This window comes from Myzus persicae, unplaced genomic scaffold (genome assembly GCF_001856785.1).
Source record: "Myzus persicae strain clone G006 unplaced genomic scaffold, MPER_G0061.0, whole genome shotgun sequence".
Taxonomy (NCBI): domain Eukaryota; kingdom Metazoa; phylum Arthropoda; class Insecta; order Hemiptera; family Aphididae; genus Myzus; species Myzus persicae.
Genome location: NW_019101580.1, coordinates 81,662 through 106,526, shown reverse-complemented (window position 1 = coordinate 106,526; position 24,865 = coordinate 81,662). Strand labels below are relative to the sequence as shown.

General features: G+C 29.4%; 1 long non-coding RNA gene across 1 annotated transcript in view; it reads right to left on the bottom strand.

The window, feature by feature from the left end:
* LOC111029774 overlaps nt 1–24,865 on the bottom strand; it is a 60,094-nt gene that overhangs the window by 13,363 nt on the left and 21,866 nt on the right. Inside the window, exon 2 of the long non-coding RNA XR_002604043.1 lies at nt 22,321–22,379. This is a non-coding gene — a long non-coding RNA (uncharacterized LOC111029774). The remainder of the gene's footprint in view (nt 1–22,320; nt 22,380–24,865) is intronic.

Below are 24,865 nucleotides of genomic sequence, written 5' to 3'. Positions count from 1 at the left end.
ATTACAAAACATAAATATTATTTGTATATCAACGCCCTAATATACACTCAGGAAATTTCTGCGTATTTTATTACGGGTTTTTCGTCAAATCGTAATATAAACAAAAGCTTATCCATTTGTTTGTTGGAAGTATATTTCATAAATGTGCACCACACTCAGAAATTAAAAATTGTAAATTAAACATTTGCCGTGAACAAAAATGTACTTATTGATTTTTTAAAATTGGTAATAGACCACTAATTATTGAGTGTTTAAAAGTTAATCTTTCGGAGTAAAATATGTGTAATTTGCATAGTAATCATAATTTTATTATTGAAATGCATTACAAGCAAATAGCATATTATTATTATATAGTTTTATAGTTATCATTTGAGGTACAGGAAAAATTGATGCATGACATTGCTGTAGCTAAATTGCCTATCTATGACGCCGTCTTACCATAGATATTGTATTCAAGGACTGGAACCATAATGGTGTTATTATCAGTTTTGATTTAGGTTGGGTTAAAAAAAATGTTTTTGGTTTTAGTTAATGCCGGCTAACTATTATTATAATAATTTTTCCGAATGATTAGAAGTACTTTATAAAAAAATGCGCGTACTAATAGTTTCACTTAAGTCTAAAAGTACCTACCTAAATTAATTACTGCTATTTGAAGTTGACTGTCTTTCAGAAGTTAGATAGGCATCAAATATTCATATTATCTCTAAGGCTAAGACAAAACATTTATTATTCAGATTAGACTTTATTTTATGGAAGTTTCATATTGTACTTTTGAATTCTAAACTTTGTTAGAATTTTAGAAATACTTGAACGGCCCATGATTGATGATGAAATATTATTACAATTATAGTAACGCTTCAGATAAGAACGGTATGACGTAGGAGACGTAGTTATAGTATGATGAGAATAATATTTTTGTTATTCATAAACTTTTATCGAATAATCATAGCTACTTTTTATAATTTAAAATGTTTTAGTTATTACTTATAATTAAATAGTAATTACTTATTACTTTTATTCGCTAATACAGTATTAACAATTGGAACTGAAAAAAAATACGTGCAAAAAAACTGTATTTAGCAATATTGGATTTGTTTTCAGTTTCTGGAGATAAAATGATAAAGGGGTCGTGTCCGATTTTGCTTCTAAGATTTTCAAAAGATTTCTTTCCACCTAAAATTCAAATATCGTAATAAAAAAAAACCTTATTGAATTATTGATAGCTGTGATCTCAACTACACATATTATGTCCTATAAACTGAATGAGATTTTAAAAATGTCCATAGAAATGATCATGTTCGAATTTAATGGACGAGTAGCTGTATTGAGGGACAATTCACTCTATTACCTGATGAGTGATATCCACAAAATAAGTTTTCATTATTCAAACATCGTTCAGAATTTCCAGTTATTAAACTGTTCCTTACTTCACCGTTACAACTATTTGTTTTGAATGGAATCATGAAATATGAAATGTGCATTGTTATAATTCTAAATTTCTTATCGTACTACTCGGCCTAGCAAATTACAGGATTAAAGATTTTATTTAACAATAATTGTTACGTTTTTCAGTTTCTTGAAGCATATTTTTAGACAAAAATCAATCTTTGTTATGATAGTAAGATGTTGGATTATGATAGAGTAGGTTGATGGGAAATCAGAAATTTTATGTTCGTTTATAATTTGAGTTTCCCGAAACACTACTATATTTTCTTAACACCTTAATCAGTGGCTTGAATAATTTGAGTTTATTTGATATATAAAAATGACATATAATTAAATTGTATTTCTTAAGTGTTTCAAGAATATAATACTGTTAATTGTAAGTTGCTTGCAAACTGAGACTTGTAAAAAACAACATAAAAATGTACCTTCCTATATCAATAGCTTAAAAATCACTGAATTATTATTTTCATTAATAAATCTTAATTTTTTTATTTTAATAATTGCATTTGTTATTTAATAGTTATTGATCATTTAGTAGTACTCAGTAGCTATGTTACTAGATAATACTAAAATATCATCAAAATTATTTCTTTTTTTTGTTAAATTTTAATTTAGGTAACCTAACTCGACGTCGCTCACATGACATAAGTCACATACAAAGTAAATACGTCAAATCAACCTAATAGTACAGATACTTACATTTTTCCGTAATATATATTATGACAATATTATATTATATTGCATTAACGCTAAAAACATGTATTTGACACAATTCATTAGTAATGTGAGTAAATATGCTTTAAACGCTATGTTAGGGTATGGTTCGCTTATTCGGTATACTTATTTAGCTGATCCACTAAAAAGGTGCAATAAATCGAATTAGGATGACAGCAAAAAAATAGTTGTGTTTAAAACAAAAGTTGTTGCTCATGGACGAAATACGGGTCAAAAGTTCAACGAATGTGTTTATTTTTCTTACTCGCGTTTATGTCAGTCAAATTTATCTAAACATGGACACGATAATAAACACATTGGAGCATATTTACGGTATACATAAAACTTCCGGAACGTAATATGTATGAAAAATGTCCTATAACATTGTTATCCAATTTTCAGTACCATTAAACGGTACTTCAGCCAGAACATTATTTTGGATACCTACGTATAATCAAATATTTGAGCACTTTTCTTTCAGTTTCAGTCTTATTTTGACTGTGACCTAATAAATTATGCCGTTGGAGTAGACGATTTATATAAAGTATATTATTTACTTTTAAAATTAACTTTGAGATTTCATTCTATTTTATATCTGAATTATTAATTTTGTAAAGATATGTCTAAGAGTAAGGTGTGCCTATTAATTTTTACTTCTTAAAATACTCACCATATATATAAGATAAATATCACATTCGACAAAAATACATTTGTAGTAAGTTACATTTGTAAGTTTTGTTATTTTTACTAGTATATATAGTATATACTAGTAATATATAGTATAAATAAGTTGGTATTTTATACATTTTTAGATTTCGATAACACGTAGTTTTTTTTTTTGCTTGTTTATTTCAATAGTTATTAATTTCTACATATGAATTTAGCTTAAAACACTTTATAATCTATTTGTTTAAGTATTTTAACTCAGGAAAAATAATTATTTTTAGTCTATAGATTGATCCAGTTACAAGTATTTGTTATTAGTTTTTGTTGGAAATTGGTTCTAAGAGACAATATTCTACAGTTTCATGCAGTTATTTATATTTGTTCTCAAGTCTAGACTAAAAATATTTAATTATTTAAATTGTCTGGCTAGGCTGGTATAGTGCTAAGTATTTTTTGTTTATTCTTTAATATAACTTTTTTTTTCATCGAAATAAACCAAATTGATTTGTTCTATTATTAAGTTTTTATATTATTTTCTACATCAGCTTATATAATATAAGCTTACGTCTGTAAAATCATTTGGCATTTAAACGATGTGATGGTCGAGGTTATGTTTTTAGATTATTATTTTTAATCGTTTTGAAATTATTCTTTTATTTTTTAACGAATAACTTCTTACACATTAAATGTCAATACATTTTGTCAATGTCATCAGAATAATTGTACGGGAATTTCAAAATTACAAACATTCTTGCATAGCTTAAATTTTCGTACTGAAATTATTATAGTTATTAACTATGTTATTTTTTGTAAAACAAAAGTTAAAATATATGAATTACATTTATATTCGTACTGATATTGTACTGTATCTGTTTAAAATTTTAATTTAAATTTTTGAACAAAGCACAACACTTTTTAGATTACCTATTTTTTATAAAAAAAATTAATTAAATTTGTTATCCGTCATAAAATCAGACACGGGATGTATTTATAATTTGACATTTTTGTGTAACAAACATTACATTTTATTTGGAGGAGGTGTCATCTGGGAATTGTAAAACAAGTTCACTGATGTAAAATGGTTATAGCTGGCAATAAAACGCAATGAGGATACTTAAATGATGTTTACACTTGATATTTTTGTGCTTGATTACGGAAAAGAAGATATAAAAATACATTTCGAGGGTCTCTCGTTAGTAGCGAAAACTAAGACAAATTCGATTTAACATCGGAAACGATAAACGATAGGTGATCAATTTATTGTAGCTCACAGTTTACACTGGGTTAGATGTGTTTGTTTTTTTTTCAAAATATTAAATTCATGACAGATTTTTATCACTCGCAAAATATTAATATGATGTGTACTTAATAAATATTTAAAATTAGATTAAAAACGTATTTTTATTTTTAAATAAACATAAATATAAAATTTACTATATTTTTCGAAAAAATAACATTATCACAATCCACAAACGATCTCATATCAAACTGATGCCAGTTAGACAGTTAGTGTTCGTAGTTACGAGTAAATAGTTTTTTGATTTATTTCAGCCTATAAGAGATGGTTCTGTCTTGTTTGAGGACATAAATATGAAATTAAATACTCAAGTGTATGAAAGGTTATCAAGAAATTAACAGTTTCAATGGATTCTAATTACAACTAGGTAACCAACCTACATATTTCTCATTGTAATAAATCTAACCTACAGTATTATTTAAATGTTATAAAATTGAGTTTTCATAGGCCAAGAACGTTTTATCATCTTATTGACGTTGGAAATAATTCGTTTTCATAAAAATATACTAAAAAAGGTCATATTTAGTATTTTAGTGTACTGTAAATACAATTTACAGAACACTAGTGGACTAATTCTAGTATGAAAATGGATGCCGAAGAATTTCGATTTTTTTCCACCTGACTTAAAAGTTAAAAGTGTTGTATTGTCATCATTAATAAAAATCATTACGTCCGATTCAAAAAGTCAGTGCTGATTTGTACACCACGGTCCACAGGAACATAACGATTCAACCATGAAATACGTCTTCCTGGAAGAAATATCCGTTAGTGGAAAATAAATTTATAGATTTTTAAATATCTCACGGTTCATTACGTGTTTCGACTATTATTGCGATTTATTTTATCTGCCCCTATACCTCAAACTATCTATCACGTAGATGTATTATTTTATACGTCTCAAACGGGTTTATTTTGCTTGGATTATAAAACAATTTTGAACATAATATTTATTTGTTTCTGTATTTAAAATATTATATTCATACTTTTTCTTCAAAATATAAACTGAAGATTAAAATATCTCAAGAAAATTATTTGTTGGTAATATTATTTTGATAACTTCAACCATTGTAATGAACCCACGATGTACATAAAGCAGAGTAGTCACTCGAGTTTAAAAATGAGTCCTAATCAGACGGCACTTTGGCTATTGGATGAAAGACTATATTTATAAAATATTTTCAAATTCGTAACATTTAAATTCAACGGGTGCCTGTATTAGAAGAAATCGGCCATCTCAGCTCTTCCTGGTGGACAATTGTATAACTAAATAGGTCCTCATTTATTTCTCATACGTACAATTAATAGACAAAAGTGACCACACCTTTTTATCTACATTTTGAACAAGCCTTAATATATTGCTAAGATTTAATACATCCAGAAAGAGTATGGATTCAGATGATCATCAAAAATATCATTTAGATATATTTTAATATATTAACCAATAACCTCAGTCTAAAACCGTTTTTTTTGCAAGGTCCTGTGAAGTGTTAGATCGAACTGGTAGATTGGCGAAATATGTTTTACTGAGGTCCTTAAATAGATGTGAGTCAATTTACAAAACTTTTGTTAATCATATAGATAAAGAAATCGGATAACATGATTTCGTTTAGTATACAACAGAATTTTTGTTCTCACAGAGTTTGTTTGAATATCTTACAGCGAGCTATAAAGAAAAACATTAAAAAAGAACGCACAAAAGTTATAATATAAATATACATCAAAACATTATTTGAGGAAATAATTTAATTAAAATTTGGTATTATTCTTTGGGATTATCGTCTGATCGGTGGTCCCAAAGTATAACGTTCGTAAACGATAAAACCATGAATAAATAAACAGCCAAACAGCCGGGAATCTGAAATCTTTAGTAATATTGTGTTTTAGTACTTCGTGGCGTATACCTATTGTATTGTAACAACATTATGATATCTACAACAACAATAACATTATACCACAGTCATGGTAGTTTGAGTATACTTAGACAACTATTATAATATGCATACGACGTAAAACCGGCAGTGAATTTCGAAGTGGCGGCACAATATAATTATTATTCGTTATTATAATATTATTATCTACTACAGTGCTTACATCATTGCTACGCGTTTGCTGCTGTTATAATATGCAACAATATGATATCCATAGGCCAAGAACGTTTTACCATTCGTTAATTGAACACCGCTGGAAAGAAGTCGTTTCCCATTCAAATATATGCGAACAAAATGCCTTGGGACGGTATTTAGTGTGCTGTAAATACAACTCGGACTGAAATAAGTGTAAAAAGTATAAAAACGATACCACTACAACAATAGCATATTTCTTATACTGTCGGTCGTTTCAGTATACGTAGACAACTATAATATTATAATAATATTCATACGAGTATACGACCCTCTGGCTGAGCGGCGACACAATAATAATATTGTTCGTTTTTATATCTACTACAGTAACTGTTTTATTATACTACAGAACCTGGCTAGACGGACATGCTACTAATATTATATTATTATAATTCACATATTATCATTTACACGACGACAATACATTTTCTGTGCGAAGACTCGAGTCGGGCGAATAGCGATGGGGGTTTTCTCCGAATCTTGTCGCGTGCGATAAAGTCTCCACGGCATCTGACCATGAGAGTTCACCGTTTCCGAGTATTTAATTCGCTATTTAATACTTAGTATTATAATATTAAGTTCCTCGCGGTTTCCTCCGTCGGCGAAAGTTGCACCCGTCATTATAATAATATCGACTAAGACATTTTAATGATGATGACGAGGTGTCTGACGCGGTTCGACAGGATAGCTCCTGAGAGGAGGACGTCTCCTGTTAATGGCCAACTCGGCAATATAATACGATCAAGGATACAGATGATAAATATTATTTTTTTTATGTTTTTTATCTACGTATATCCGTGAGTACGGTTAGGACCGATATCATAGACATTTAAATGCTTTTTAAATATTTGTATTAGGTGGTCGAGGAAACAGCTAGTTCATACCAAAATTCATTTCTTACGACCTTACGATCCTTCAATATGCAAAAATTATAATTAGCGTAATACTTTTCTTTGCCCGCATATTATGCGCTATGCCGCTATACCTACGGAGGGGTCTTGCGTGTACAGCTAGGGAAAATTATGTTTTAGTATTTTATTCGTTTTTAATGCACATTCGAGATTTTTTTTGGAATGGAAGTAATAATTAATAATCAAAAAATTTGAATAATATTTCACATTTCAACATTTATCATATAGTTTGTTTGATTTTCGATTGAAGAAACGTAATACTATTCGCAGCTAGCCACGGAAATATTATTTTTAAATACCTATAATTTTGTCGATATGGGGGGGTCCATCAGTTTTGTTTATATTTTTAAAAGTTTCGGATTTATAGCGGATATAATGTGAGAATGCTGTTGGTTGGTTGTGGGAAGGGAGATGGCCTGGACTATATCATTATTGTATAGCCGCCGCCACCACCACCGACAGCGAGCCCCGTTAGTCCGTCGTTGATAAACCGTTGCCTGTCCGATTTCCGTTTTTCACCCGTTTGTGAGGCGCGCCGCGTAGTCATATAACAATAATAATAATAATAATAATAATAATAATATGTGGTATATTACGCAACCGAACTTTGTTTGTTTTTTGTGTGGCCTTGCCCATTTTTTTTTATTTCCGGCAGTGGCACATGTGTTCTAAACGCTGGCCACGGGGTGTATTTGTGTGCGTGTGTGCGTGTGTATGCGTGTGTGTGCGTGTGTATGTGTGTGGGTAGTTTGCAGTCACGTCACTACGATAAAACCTTCCGCACGCGTGTGAACGAGCTGTGTGTGTGCGCGTACAAAAATAAAAGTATGATTCGGGTCGAGGGAAAAGTGGCCGAGTGATATTTTGAATTCGAAACGAGTTTTTTTTTTTTTATAATATCTGCGACGGCGTAGGTATGCGGATTTGTCTTGGCAAATATTTACGAAACTGGTGGAAAAGGAAAACGTTCGAACGTTTATATAGGTACGTGTCGAACCTGCCCGCTTGCCCACCGCCCACACCAATACATTAATGTTAGTGTTGTTGTTAAGTTTAATTTTTTCACCTCTCCGTGGCCCACAGTTTTGGATTCGTGTAACAACGCACGTGTCGTATTATCAGCGCCGCAGCGGCCAATTAGCACACGCGATTTGACGAGATGTCTTTATCGTTGCTCCAGAATCCGATTATATTATAACGATGGACCTAACTAACCTACCACTGCGATTTTACGTGATATTTTTGAAACGCATTAATTGCGTTCATCGTCATAATATTAACAGTATTAATAATATGCTCATCGTGTGTGATTTTTCCGAAAACCGAAACGGCTTCTATGGCCTAATATGTATAATGTCTTCATGCAATTGATATTTTAAACTAAATTTTATGCTAACCGATAAAATACATTTTTGATAAAACCTATTTGATAAACCAATGGCACAACAATGTTTAAAAACGTTTTTAGGACTTATTCGGAAAATAACTTTTTTTATTTTCATCATTTTCGATTCATTTTTACATTTTATTTGTTGATTTGTCTAAAGTTTGATAATTGATTTACAAAAATACATAGCTTATTTTTCCTAACGTTTGTTTACCATTATTCTTATTACATATGAAAAAGCAGTATAAAAGTTGGTTGAATATTTATTTATATTTATACAACGGTATTTTGCATGCACAAAATATGTTCCATATTTTATAAACAATTTATATTTTTTGTCAATGTTAGAGAAAAGATTGAAAACATATTTAATTATTGATTATAAATCGTACATGTTGTTATTTTTTTAAAACCACTTTTTTGTTTCTTAAAATAATGGTTTTTATAATGTAAAACAATATTTAATATTGTTACTTATGTATAGATTATATACACCATTCAGTTAGTAATATTATTATATATACGCGTCAAACACACGTTTAATGTATAGGAAATTTCAAATTATAATGCAATAATGAAAACACATTTTCCTTTAGATGGATATTATGTTTGCGGTCATACTAGGGGTTTCAATTAAAACCCTTTCGAAATTGTTCAAACAAGTTTATCATCAAAATGGTTCGATAAGAAAATGTTACCTGGTTGTAAGTTTGTAACGACCCTGTTTAGTTGTTGTGTACAACAGTAATATTTTAATATGACCAAAATGCATTCGTAGTTAATTCAATAATTTATTGTATTTATTAAAAACCCTAATTGCATATCGACTATCGATATTGTTAAACTGTATTAATTTTAATTCCTTTTCAGTAGTTAGTTTTTTTTTTTAAAGCCAAGGACATGTTTGATATAATTATATGTACTAGTTACACTAGTATTAATTAAAATATTAGTTTTAATAACATACTTTATAGTATTATAAATTGCCTTAGTATTTATTTCATTAAATAATAATACAGTAGGTATTGTGCTGGCGTTTGAAAAATAAAGGTGCTTTTAAGAATGTTTATCCGGAATGTCGGGGAAAGCGTATACAGGTAAATAATAATAATAATCCCAACAATAATAATACTAATAATAATAATGATGATAATAATAATATGATATTATAAAGGAAAATGTTTGGTATTTCTTTTTTTGATTTAAAAATCAAGTTTCGTGAGTTATTTTTGTTATATACTTGGTTTACGTGAAGTATTATATTGTGGTCCTAAAACCATTGGAGTAGTGCTTATTGATCGTAGAAAATAAAAACGAAAATATTTGTTAGAATTCATCGTGTTTGTTAAACGACAAAGGAGTCAGTGTTTTTACTTGATAACGTAGATTTGTTTTATTATAATCCCGTATTATACGTAAAATTGTCACGGTGGCTTTGGTTTGTGTTTACACTCAGAAATACATCGATTGTTCGAGCTCGACAATATCAAATGTCGGAATATTTATTATTTGGCTTCCCAAAGCATGAACAATGAACACAATAATCACAATAATAATATATAAAATGTAAGATATGTAGATATTTCATAGAGCTATATCGTGTGACAATTTTTCGGAGTATTATGGACAAATATTGCATTTTCTCCATTTATAATTCAAGAAATTTAATTAATTCCAATCAAAACTGCCGGTTTAAAAGTAATCATCTCGTAAAACATTGAAAACTCTTGGCGGCGGAGCAATAATAAATTAAAGATAACATTAATCTCTTTTTGGCTGCTTTGTTCACTACACGTTGTTGTTTTTTATTCATAATTTTTATCTAAAAAAAAATTAAGGTAGGTACATAATATATAACGGATTAAAATATTGTTATTAAGCTTGGCTTACGACACCATTATTCGGTGACGAATTTTCTTGTAAGAAAAACTCGTTAGACAAATAGTTTAATACATGGATAGGTATTAATTTTAGTAAGCATAAAAAATATGTAATTCGTATTTACTTTTAACAGCCGAGTTGTAAAATTTTTAGTAGTGTATATTGAATTTTATCAAAATTAGTTAAAATGTAAATGCATTTCATTGGCTTGAAATTGTAGAAAAAAATAATGCACCTACCAATAAGTTTATAATATAGTATTCTATTTTATTGGGTATTTTATTTAATATTCAAACGTAAATTATTTTGTCCATTGTTTTTTACTTCTAGGCAAGCTATTACAAAAAGTGTGTATTTCTTTAGAATTCCGAAAAAATAAATTAGTCATACCGAATTTTCATTAGACATTCAGTAGGTCCACAGTGTGTGGTAAAAAAATTATATTTTTTTATAAAATGAGTAAATCGAAAATTGAAAAAAATGAAGACATATTATATAAAATAATGTGTAGTAAACAGATATTTATTATAATATGCATGTAAGTATATAACATATATATATGTTATATCTACCTCGGAATTTTGTTGGATTGTTTTTTACTCATATAGAAAAATAGTTTTAATTTCGCATGAACTGGTGTTAAAATAACTAAGATGGAATGTAGATTTTCACTTACTAGAAGCTTGGGGTTGATACCACATAAGAAAAATAATATAAGAAAATCAAAATAAGATATTCTAAAGGTAGTAATTTTGAATTGTTTTGGAGTTAATTCAACGCCTATAAGTTGTTTTATCATTATACCTGCTATTATAGGTTATTGTAATTCCACTTATTGTCAAAATAACATTTAATATAAAAATAAAAAAACATTATATTGTGTTCAAAATAACTTAACAATATTAATTTTTCTTAAAACTATTATCTATACGGTTAAATTTACAATAGGTACCATTGCGTTAATAATAAATGATATTTGAAATAAAATAACACAATATTATTTAATTCAATTATGATTATGAATTGTTTTTGGTATACCATGTATACACTATTGTTATAACACAAAATTCTTATTTTAAACGAAAATTATTTAATTTAACAAACCACTTTAAAATTCAAAATCACATTATTTAGTATTTGTTATTTAGTAGTAAATCTTAAAATCAAAAATTTGTGAAAATTACAAAAACTCTATTGTTATTGTAACAACAAACAAATATTAGTTTTAACAATTCATTTAGAGTAAAATTAACATTTCTATGGTTATATTAATCAAAATCGTTGGCTATTATAAAAAAATTGGTTGTTAAGATGATTAAACATATATTTTTTAAGTTATTAATGAATATAATTTTAAAGTTACATAACAAAAACTTAATTTAACCGTCCACATACTTAAAATATTTATTTTTTTTCCAATACAAATATAGCATATGGTTAATAATTTATATACATAAAGTTGTTTCGACTATACTTAGTGTAGGACTTAAACATTTAATACAACACTCCAATGTTGTCATTTAATACGCAAATTACAGTTGATTTGACATTTAGCTACTTAGCAGTTGATTGAAACTAACTTTAACTCCAATATTTCTATGCGTGTACGTCGTAATATAGTACCTATTATTTTCTTGGTAAAGAACAGAAAAATAAAAACATCAGTTGTGACAAGAGTTGTGGTTTTTATCCTTATCGTACCGGTAAATGTAATTGCCTAGAATTTTATTTTAACCGATATTATGCATACTAACTCACACGATTAGCATAATATACCTCCCGATAATAATATTGATTCGATCGGTTTCATTTCGTTTAAATTCCCTGCCGACTACAACAATCGTACCGTGTAAGTTCACAATGTGTATAATGTGTAACTGCAGTGTGTATGGCTTAAAAAAAAAAAAAATGCAAAGTGGACGTTTGAGCGGGAAAACGTCACGCTGTGGACTCTGGAGTACATATATATATATATATATATATAAGTATGTTTAATTCACCGGTTAATTCCCTAAATGGGAACGAGTTTTTTTTCTCTCCCCTCTAAAATGCCTCCGGCTCTCACTGTTCCAATGTTTATTGTTGGCATACACCATTTAGAGGCCAACTTGACGGGACTTACTTCCTCTATATATAACATCTGAAAACGGCCATCGTAATTTATACTAAACATGGTTCGCTGTACTGAAAAGTCTTCCAACAAATGACTGAGGTCTAATTAAAATTTCCTCCATTGAGTAATAACAATGAACCTTTGACTTTCAAAAAACAAATATATATATTTCTGTACGCAGTACATAATTAAATTTGGCTTGTGTCTTAATTAAAAACAATAACATCCGCCGTTAATTTTTGATCCAAATTTCGTATAACGTATTTGGTTCACCAACATTTACAGTAAAGGTGTACATAATGATTTGTGGATATGCATTTATTTATTAAATTTACTTATTACAAAATATTTGAATATTAAATGGTCGTAACGAGTATGCGATGTATGTGCGAACCACTAATCTCACCTACTTAGTATATCTTACTATTAATCGAAAATTAACATCATAAATAATTGTAAGCGATGAGCGCCTATCTGGTATCGTATCCAACAGTTCATCAGGGTAAAATATTAGGACTTTGGGTAGATACTTAATACAAATTTGAAGAGCTTATATCCACTAAATTTCAACCCTTTTATCTCTATGGTATCGGTAAGTAAAGGTTTTTAGTACATTAATGAAATTAATGATTATTATAATAGGATATGCAATTCTAATTAAAATGTGCGTGTATCAATTATTTTTAAATAGTGTGGCTTAACATACACATGGTACACATTCAATTATTCAGATCTTTTTATTTATCGTTCGAGATTTGATTATAAATGTACTAATTTTTTTTTCACAGACAATTTCACACTTTATTATTTCTAATTTTTTAGCACTTTTAATCTTAAGCAAAATAAAAATAAACTCTTTCATTCGGCTTCATTTGCCTTTTGAATATTCAAGCCACGAGGAGCATGTATTCCCAGAGATTATTAACTTAGAACACTAGTTAAGGTTATGTAGTGGAAAACGGATGGCCTTGTCTGAAGACACGCTATACCGTGTATGATAAACACGTGTATCTACGGTAATTACCTCACATCTAAGTTATAATATTCATTATTTTATTCCCTTTGGTATATCCATGTCATAAAACATATTATAAGAAACCCGAGTATTGTATAGAAACAATAGGCTTTATGCTTTATACTATTAGACAATGGTGTTAATTTTTTTTAAACTTTTATAATACATTAGTATTATAATGGTTTAGGTATAATATTATGATAAGGACAGATTTTCTCAAAAACAAATGTTGAGATTATAAATAAGATGTTAGATCTGACATACATTTACGAGTACCTTTGGTAAAAATAGTATTATAGTATTACACAGGTATAGTGCTATTAATATATTATAACAAAGAGCGGCCTTGTTTAAAAAAACTTATATAGTAAAATAACTCTATTCTAAGAATTTCACGTATACTAATATATTTAATTATATTGCATAGTATGCATGATTATGTAAGTTGAGCGTCAGTTAATACATTTTTTAGAATTTATCGATTTTAGATTAGTAAAAAAATGTGTGTGCTTATATTTAGTTGTGATGTACAAAGGTAACCCAAAAATGATCTAGATAAGATTACGGATAATTAATTGAAATTTTATGTAGATGAGATGATAGGTAACATTTGAATATGTATCTAGATAATAGATAAAATATAACCAAATTTCTCTAAATGAAAAACAAGTACTTTACAACTTTTAAATATAAAATATAATTTTTGCTTTAGAATAAATAATAGAATTTATCTATATGTGTTTAAATTTTTACATTTATAAATACATGTGTTTTAAATGGATGACCAAACTGTGTTTACAGAGAACCAACAATAAACCACAAAAAAAGTACAGTAAAATTATACATAAAATAATTAAAAGAATATAAGAATAAAATAGAACAGATAGGCAATAGATTAAAGCATGGAAAAATTGACAGCTCCCTACAAAAATAAAATATTCAAAAATTAAATTGTAAGTTTTGTCACAAAAAAATTATCTAGATGATTAATTTCTGATGACCATTTTATTTAACTAGATGAATATATAGTTAAATAAATTATTTCAGAAAAAACAAAATGATAAAATATTGATATATTTTTATAGACAATGTACAGGATTGTTTTTATATTATATTTTATAAATATAAACTAGGGACTGCTCTAGTTAAGAAAAATAATTGCTGTATATTAAGTTTTAGAAATATTTTTAAGTTGAATAGATATGTATAATATACCTGTGATAATAAAATGCACTTTACATAAAAATATGCTAAGCAACATGTTTTGTAACTTAGTTTTGTTACTACATAAAAGGATTTGTGTGTAATTTTTTTTCATATTCTAAAAATATATATATGCTTAAGCAAGTTAAACGTAAAAGTCTCTAATCTTCATTAGAATGTTGAATACAGTTCATACGTACCTTTTCCCATTTTAATAGTAACATGTATTTTTTACGACTGATTGCTTTATTTTTTTCATTAAGTGTGTTGGCTCACTTAATGCATACAAATGTACTTTTATACAAACAAAATATGTCAATACCTTTTTATAAAATTGTGATATTTACAGAAAAATATCCAAATATATATTTTTACAAAAAATATTGCATGATGCAAATGCTTTAAACTGAGCTTTGTAATTGTCAAAAATAAATTTTATCGCGTGTCGAAAATATTTACTGTATGCTGAAAGTAAAGTAAATAATTAAGCGATCGATAGCTAAACGTGTAATTGTCTACTATTTACTATGCTAATTTTTATCATGGATTGGTCATAATATTATTATAATCACAGCGAGTTTTTGAATTTAAATAATGTAATTTAATATACATATTACTTTACTCGAGTTGTAGAGACGAAGGCATAGACAAGTTAAGTATAGGTTTCAAATAGTTTAAAAAAAAAGTATAAAAATATAAAGTCTTTTATACAGTGCGTATCAGAGTCCAACAAAACCGTGTTTAGGAATCGTTTACTGGAAACGACCTTTTCTTATAGGTTGGTAATTTTCTTGTATTATAATTTCTTAAGAGTTTGATTAGGTGCAATCGCATAGTTAAGAATATATTCATTGTCATGCAGATGTGTTTCTGAAACAAATCTGATAAAATCTATTTTCCTCTTAAAATTCTCGAACGTGAATAATACAATTACACCCGACACAAAACGAACAATAATAATAATAATGATTACCTATAGTAATAGTAATAATAATAATAATAATAATAATTTGAACTATACAGTATCGTAAAATTTTATTACACGGGTAACTGCCTACGTGTAAGGCTTCTCCGAGTTCGTTTTTCTACGATAAAATGGGTGTTAAAAATGTATTTTATTTTGTTCGGCTCTAGTATAATATTCGAGAATATTCAGTTGTCTTCCTTTGCCACGTTGTTGGTGTTGCAGCTCGCGATGGTGTTGAGGGGTGGCGGTATTCAGAGCTTAAGTACGTGTCTTATGAAAAGAAGAACGGCGTACAAAAGGCACCACACAAAGTGCCGGGCTCTTCTTTTGTACGCCACGCGATATCGATTGAACATATAAATACATATATATATATTATGTATTATTATATACACAATTTCTCGAGGGTATTACAATCGAGTTTTAGGTATAAACATGTGTTGGAAATATATACTGCAGCGTGCGCGCACATAGAAGGATCTGTGGATTGTCGTGTTGAAAAATGTACCGTAATAATAACCATGATAAGACCAGCGGTAACAACAACTACAGCGAGTTACAACAACAACAACAACAACAACAACAACAACGACGACGACGACAACGACAACAACAACGACGACGACGACGACGACGGTAGCTCGCGCCTATTCGGCTCTACACGTGTTCGGTCTCGATCGTTTCCCGCGGCGGCTGGGGTTTTCGACGATATATATATAGTTTCTTTTCGGAGGAGATTGTGGATCGGCCCGGACGTCCGGTCGGAAGGAAACGGTGTGACGGTAATTAACCGACTGCATAATATGCGCTCGGTTCGCCGGGGCCGGGGCAATAATTGCGCGCGGTCCCCTCCCCCTCCCACGATCTGAAATGCATGGCGGAACCGGGGGCGATAATTGTGTTTGTGCGACGCGCGAAAAAAAATAAACGGCGGGCGCTAAACAGGCGCAGACTATATTATAATATTCGTCGTCTCCGTCGGACGCCGAGGCGGCGGCGCGGTGGCGAGCGAAGAGGAGGAAGTCGGGCGCGCGCTAGTCGGCGGCTTCGAGAACTCGTGCGGAAGTTTTGCGAGAGTCGAGTTTATTTCCTGACATCTGCGAATTCTCTGCCTCTCGTTCTACCACAAGCACACACACACACACACACACACACACACACACACACACACACACACCACACACACTTCACAACCCTATCTCTCTTTCTCACAGTCGCATCGCCGTCACTCCGCCGCACTGGGCCACCATTGCCGGGACCACGTGTTCCGTGCTCCGCAAAGTGTATGATATTCGATTAACCATAGGTACGCACATTACCGTAATCGTTATTATTACTAAACATATTATTATACCCTCCGCGGTCTCAGCCCTAACCCGATCACCGTCGTCAGCCACATTGGATCGGGTTTGTCGCACCACCGCCACTGCCGGCGCCGAATCGCCCGAATCAACTATATTTTATATCATTATTATTATTATTGTTATTATTATTATTATTATTATTATTATTACCTATTGCTATTATAATTATTATTATTACTACGTCCTTTGTTCGAACAACGGTAATAATATTATATTTAGGTATGTGCGGTTTATCGCAAACCGAGTTTGTAACATACAACCGTGTACACCTTTGGGTAGATGTGGGGGATGTGCCGGAGTAGGGTTCTTACGACGACGACGACGATAATAACTAATATTAATATGTAGGTATGTGTAATATTCATCGGTATATACATGTTCTACAACTTCAGTAACCGCACATATAATGGTTTACACGTTTCACAACAATTAAATTCATCTTAAAAGTAAAATGGACTCTAGGTAGGTGCCTATATAGAGAATGCACTAGCAAAATGTAAGTCCTCAAAATTGATTGTAATATTTTTTTTTTTTTAAATGATGTGATATTGTGATGCCTACTTGCAGGTGGCTTGATAGTTTATACCATTAAAGTTCAAGCTTTACTTCAATCGATACTAAAAGTAAAGAACATAATATTTAAAATGTATATAATTACACTCGAAATTGGTAACGATGTATTTTTGAATTTGAGAATTTAATTTTCCATTAACTTCATAATCTCAATATAATAATATTACGCTTGATGCACACAAAGGATTAAAAACAAATTGTATTTTCTTTATTTTTGGCAAAACACAGTAAAGCAATAAATTAGGAGATAAAATTGCTGTGTGCATAAAGTATTTAATTTTTGTATTAATATTTTAAACTTATACATAATATTATGCATGTTGTTGGGTTATATTTTAGCCTGTAGGTATACATATTATTATAATATAGATCAAAGCGAGAATGAAAATCTTGAAAATATTAATTGGTTATTACACCGATTATATAAGTACTTGACTTTACAACCTTATTTTATGCCCTATTGAAGTACCGATTCTGAGTATTTAAACTTAATTAGTTAATTGAGAAATATTGTGAGCCGAGTAAAGTATTTGAACCAATATTTTAGTTCAATAATATTTTTATGTGATAGTTTATGACATTATTCAATATATACTTTTAAATGTTCTTTTGATCTCTGAATTTATCAATGCATACAATTTATATTTATTTATTATAGACAAATTATAGGAATTTAAAGTTCTTAAGACGAATGAATACACAATTAAGAGTGTATAATATAAAATAAAATAATTTTTTGTTTAAAGATCAATAAAAATGTATGAAATATAATATAACATGTATAACACATACACGAATTATGTACTTACTAAACTCAGTGTCATTATTATTTTATTTATGTTTCATTAACCTTAAGTTGAATACATCTAATCATATTTGGATAAATCACGTTTAGTCCGATGTACTCTTTTGCCATGATTAGCAGCACTTTAAAATTAATTGAAAATCGCCTGTATAGACTCAGTCAGACGAAATAATTATGTTCTCAACGCTGTATTATTAAGTTAACAATATTTTTGTAAAACAGAATTAATTATTTTACAAGTAATAATAGATGTATATTTTTCAATTAACTATTGATGTAGAATGAATCAATAAAGTAATATTTATTGTAAACAGTATGTTGTACAGTTGTACAAATTGAAGCTATTTATTATTAGCATATGTGCTATTATTAAAATATAAAAAAAAAATTAAAGCTTGTGTGGTTCGTGTAATTTAGTCAAATATTTTAGTCATAGCCCATACTATGTACGAGTATATATGATTATGTGACAAATAACACCACATATTTGACATTATTTTTTTTTATAAATATCCAACAATTATTCCAATCCATATAATGTTATAGAGTTATCACAGTACGGCGTTTGATTATATGTTTCATAAATATTCAGGTGTAATAGGTAGTTAACACGAAACAAGATTTTCGATTGGCCGAAGTATAAAACCTCCAAATATCACTGTCAGCTAGAAACATAATCTAATATTATGCAATTAAAATAGTCCCAGATATGCGGCGGACTGCGTATTGGAATTTTCATTGTTTTTCATTTGAAACTAGATTGGCAGTTCACTCAATGTGAACGATGCAGTACACCACCGGCTCTCGGTGGTCGGAATGGGGGGTTTTTTTTTTTTATAAAAGTCCCGTTTTTTCGTAAAAAATATTACCGCAGTGCAACTCGTCTTTTGTTAGGGGTAAGATGCAATTTCTGTTTTATGTCTGCAAACAGGAATATCTGTGCGTGTGCATATAGTGCGATGCGTAAACGTTGTACGAGTCGTGGATACGACGAACGTATAGGAATAATAATGATGCCGTCGCCGAAAGTGTTTATTATAGACATCGAAGTAAAATTTAGGGTTGGATAATGAGGTATAGGTACGCCGAGTGAAGGAGAGGAAAATAAATGCACGCCCGTAGTTTTGGTGTAATCCGAGGATTAAGGTGAAAACGTGGACCAACGGCTGCCAAGATGCCAATAAAAACGAGTAGTGAAAAAAATAAAAAATAAATAATTTCGAAAAGAGAGAAAATATAGAAAATAAGAGCTCCGTTGAAAACAACATATACCTACAGAGGGTCAGTAATAATAATAATAATAATAATAATAATAATAATAAAAACAGTATATCATATTCTAAAATCTCGGGGTAATTCACTCGTTACGCGTTTTTTTGCGTGTCGAAACATCATATTATTCAAATATTCATCCCCAGGAAAATAAAACCAGTGATTCCAAATTGGTTCCCCTCACAAAGATCGATATCAGAATTATTATTGGTTTCCAATATGCTATTATGATATCAACGTCCGAATTGGTTAAGCAATGTTCCGTTGAGTTTTGCAGCAACTCACAGTATTCCGCACACCCAAACATTTTTCAGTTGGTAGGCGTTTTCAAAGACAGTTGGGACCGACACAAAATAATTTTTCACAATGCAAATTTCAGAAAGTGACAAACACGAAAAAACGAAGAATAAATTAAAGAAAAAGCGGTTAATGGGCGTCAGAACAAAATATTATAAAGAATTGACATTTCTAATTATTTTAAACTTCAGCGTTTTAATTCGACAAGTGATAGAGGATCATTGCCCGAAGTCTGGCGGAAAACGCCAAGGATGACGATATTATTGTACGAAACCGATTCAGACGTAACATTTAATTTTTTGAAATAAATACACTGGAGTACTGGATGCCAACAGAGATGGAGTTTCGATACCGCAACTCGATGCGAAAAAAATCACTTCTTTATAGTGTTATTATTCGTCATCCGTGTCTGTTTCCGCGTCGCCGATCCATCGGTCGACCGTTCAATCAATCACATAACACAATTTATTATTATAATAATATTATTATTATTATTATTCTACATTTTCCGTAGCGGAAATGACGCAGCGAGTACGTACGGCGAAACGTAAACGACTTCTAGAATAAAATATTAATATATATTATTATATTATAGGTATACCTAGGTATGCGCGTTATCCGTGCTCTGAGTGTGTTGATTTGCTGTCGTCATTGTCGTCGTCTTCATTATAGCAACTCACAGTGACAATAATAATAATAATAATAATAATAATAATAATATTATCTCGTGATTTATGAACTACACCCCGCGAGTCCAAATTCATAACGCGTTTACTCGTTACGCGCACACAACACAATACGAGCGCCCGTTGTTCAGGTCGTCACGTACTATAATAAGCATAATAATAATAATATGTACCATGTACCAACCGAATCGTGATACTTCGGAGGTGCTAACTGTAATATTTTCTGAACATCATATTATTATAATATAAGCGTTGCGGCATAATAAACCAGGCAGTTATTTTACGTCATTATTGTTACATGCGCTCGTGCATACGCGTATTTTTTTTGCCTTCTGCCATTAATTCGTCTTGCCGCTCACATCGTCTTGATTTAACACGTTTTTAATAGTTTTAAACTAGGTCGTCCGACGTGGAACAGCACGTGTTTGCAAACAACCGTCGATTACAGTCGATTCGGCCGAGTATTGGATCACCAACACATATTTTAAGTATATAATTAGGTACATGACCAAAACGTAAACAAAAATTAACAACTTTCAAAGCTTCTTATTTTATATCTATACCATATTTATCGATAGCCAAATAGGTTTACTCTGCGTTGTTATGTCATCAAAATGTTTTCTTTTAAAGCTCAAAATTACAAATTACACGTAGGCATTGTATGTCTATTTATTTATATTATAAGTCAAATATTACTAGCAATTTATATGTGTTGGAGAACAATAGTCATAGGTATAGGTAGTCTTGTTTCCGTCATACGACTGAATAACAATGTTAGATAAATAAACTGAGTGAGAAGTAGTTAAATAAATGAAATACATTTTGAAATTATTGTTACTTGTTAGACTAAATTATAAGTTGAGTTATTAAGGGAATAATCTATGAAAAAAATCTACTCCAAAAAAACTCTTAATTCAACAATTCTTTGTAAAACTAAATCAAATTTTCTCAATTCAATGAAATATATTTTGTACCTATGCTAAATATTTCATGTTTTTATTATGATGTTCATGATTTAATATTGTTTGAAAACGATTTTATATCCGATTTGTAAACATTAAAATACAATTTATGTATACTTCTGAATCGCTATATTATTATTATTATTTGAATGGTGGTTTAGATAAATAGTTTTTTTTTTACATATCAGAGGACAAGCAAATAGAGGAATAATGTTGAATTCCCATGTATGAAAATCGATATTTGTTTTTAGGTTTAATATATAGTGTTGATTTAATCTACAAAATGTATAGAAATTATATTTCATACCCTCGCGTTATATGTGTTATGGCCGGAAAATGCCAACCTTACTGATATAGTTACTACACTATAAGAGATAATGCTGCTGTTCATTACCATACTCAATGAACCGTTTTATGTTGGTTGAGCATGTTGCAAGAGAACTGTGAAAGGAAGGGAGGACAAGCATCAGGGGTAAGTGTATGTGAAATCAATACGACTGACCAAGTTCGACCTTGTAAACCGCAGTTTCCGTGTTAAAATGTTAACTTTATCCAAATGAGTTTGATTTATCACGAGAAAAAGCAATATACGATCATACATGCACAAATTCCATTACTTAAAATAATTGTATACATACATACTAATGTCACATAAAGCACTGCCCAAAATTGATTTTGAAAATTACATTGGTCTTTACTGAAACAAAAAAAAAATATATTACGTAAGTGTAATCATGAAAGTATGAGCTTTTTTATGGTTATTTCCTGTAATAGATATTAGTCATTAAAATTTGACAATAAGTTCAATTTAAATAAGTAGTTTCCAATATTATATATTATAAGCAGTAAATACAGATTGTCTAACGGAAATAATTATGACGCTTATAGTTCTATACTTGTATCCGTTAAAACTGTTCAATTAAAAAAAATATTCATAATAATTTAATTAAATTTATTAATTAAAACTTTTAACGAGAAACAAACATTCTGAGTCCAATGTAAAACTTCATAATATATCTGCTCATACGTGTATTATTTCTAAATAACAAATTCATTTTAAACCTATTAATCATATTTTATTTGATACTTATTTTGATGGATGAAATAATTATATTATGTTTCCCTAACATTAATTGAGTAACATAAACAATTAAAACACCGAAGCATATGAAATATATTATAGAAAATTAGGTACTTAAATTTTAAATAACCAGATTTCTATATCTTAAACATTGTTTGATCCATCCTGAATCCAAAAAATAATTTATTTAAAGCCCCACGAGTACTTTAGAATAATTAATTTGAATGTGAAGAATGATTTTCCATATATTTAAGAACCATTTTTTTTTGTTTTACGATCTCGACCACAATGTGTATTATTGGATCACTGCGATTGCAAAAATCATGAATATATTAATCCATATTGTCATATTAAATCATAAAAATTAAATTACATAGCACATTATATACTAGGGGAAGGTAAAACGCTGATTGCTTCTTAACATTTTTACTAATATAATAATAGCCTTTTCCTACACTTCAGGTTATTTTTCATTATTATAATCAGTGGTTAGCGACTCTCTGATCGATGCCCACCCCTGTTGTATATCAACAATATGTTATACACAATACACCTACCCAATAAAACAATTAACTGTATGCCAAAATAATTATGTGAAGCGTTGCAGTTTAAATGTACATATTCGTTAAATTCAAACGATCAAATGGCGTTTTATTAGATTATTTCAATTAGTATTATGTGTAATAATATACCTAAACTAAAATATGTCCAATTCATTACAATGTTATTCACTAGAAATTCTAAAGCGAATACTTGCATAACGCATACGTTTGTTAAAGTATTTTCGATACATTGATTGGCGAATGCGTGAATAGTGAACTTGAACCAATCAAAACACATAATGTTCGTTCATTTATCAAAATGGTTTATTCAATTCTCGTACAGTCGAATTCTCGTATAATTTTAAATACAAATTGAATGAAGTGAAATTATCACTGCAAAGTTACGTTATAGTTAAGCAGTGTGTTTAGTTCATACGCTGGAAAATAAAATTCAACACAAAAAGTAAACATAGTTAGTAGCGCAAAAATAAGGTACTTGTTTATGAATATGATATTATTTGATATTTTATAAAGCTAAAAAACAGTGTTCTTTGAATTTTAATGATAAGAACCTGCAAATTATATGTATAACGTGTCTGTTAGGTAAGCTTGGGATTTGTATTTTGTATGAAATAAAACATTTGAACAATGAGATAAAATTTAGTTATGATTTTTTTTTTTAAATATTCAAGTTTTGAAATATTATACAGGGTATCCCATGAGAATTTCCTAATTTAAAAAGTTTGTTATAATTATCTTCCCGTTTGAAATTTGTACGTTTTTGAAGGAAATCCTGTACAGGGAAAATTTAAAAAATAAAATTAGAGGAATTTACAATTTTTGTATATTATACAATAAAAATATAATGTGAAAAATAAATATAAATTAACTGAAGTACCTACCTACAATTTATGTCCAATACTCTTAAACGATTTTAATACATTAATATCGTATGTGAATAATAAAGTTTTAACATTTTAAACGCATTGATAATTGAATTTAAAACGTATAGACCGTCCTTGATGATACAATTATAAATTATCCAGCACACACGTACATGCACTGCACATCTACTCGTATTTTGATTTATTTATGAAATGTCTGAAATTTATAGCAATCTATTTTCTTACTTAATGTTTAATATACAACGATTTCCCGAACATACCGTCCTATAATATCCTATATATTATGAATATATATTATATTAATAACCACTTTGGTGCCATATACTCTCTTCGTCCTTACCTAACCGATATCAGAATTTATGTGTGTTCGCCATTTGTTTGAAATCGTACGTGCCCGAAGGTCATATTTACTCCTAAAGGCTGAAGCGCGATATTTAGCTCAGTTGTTAGTTATAGCTTTCTCAGAAAATAGGACCACAAGTAAATAAATAAAAAAGTTCAATATTGTGTTATGAAAGTCACGATAGAAAAAATATATATAACTGTTATTGAGTGATGTATTATTGAACTAGAATCGTTACCTACACCACTATTGTGTTGAATCATTATGAATAAATATTATTAATTAAATTATGTGTACTTTTATCAATTAGTC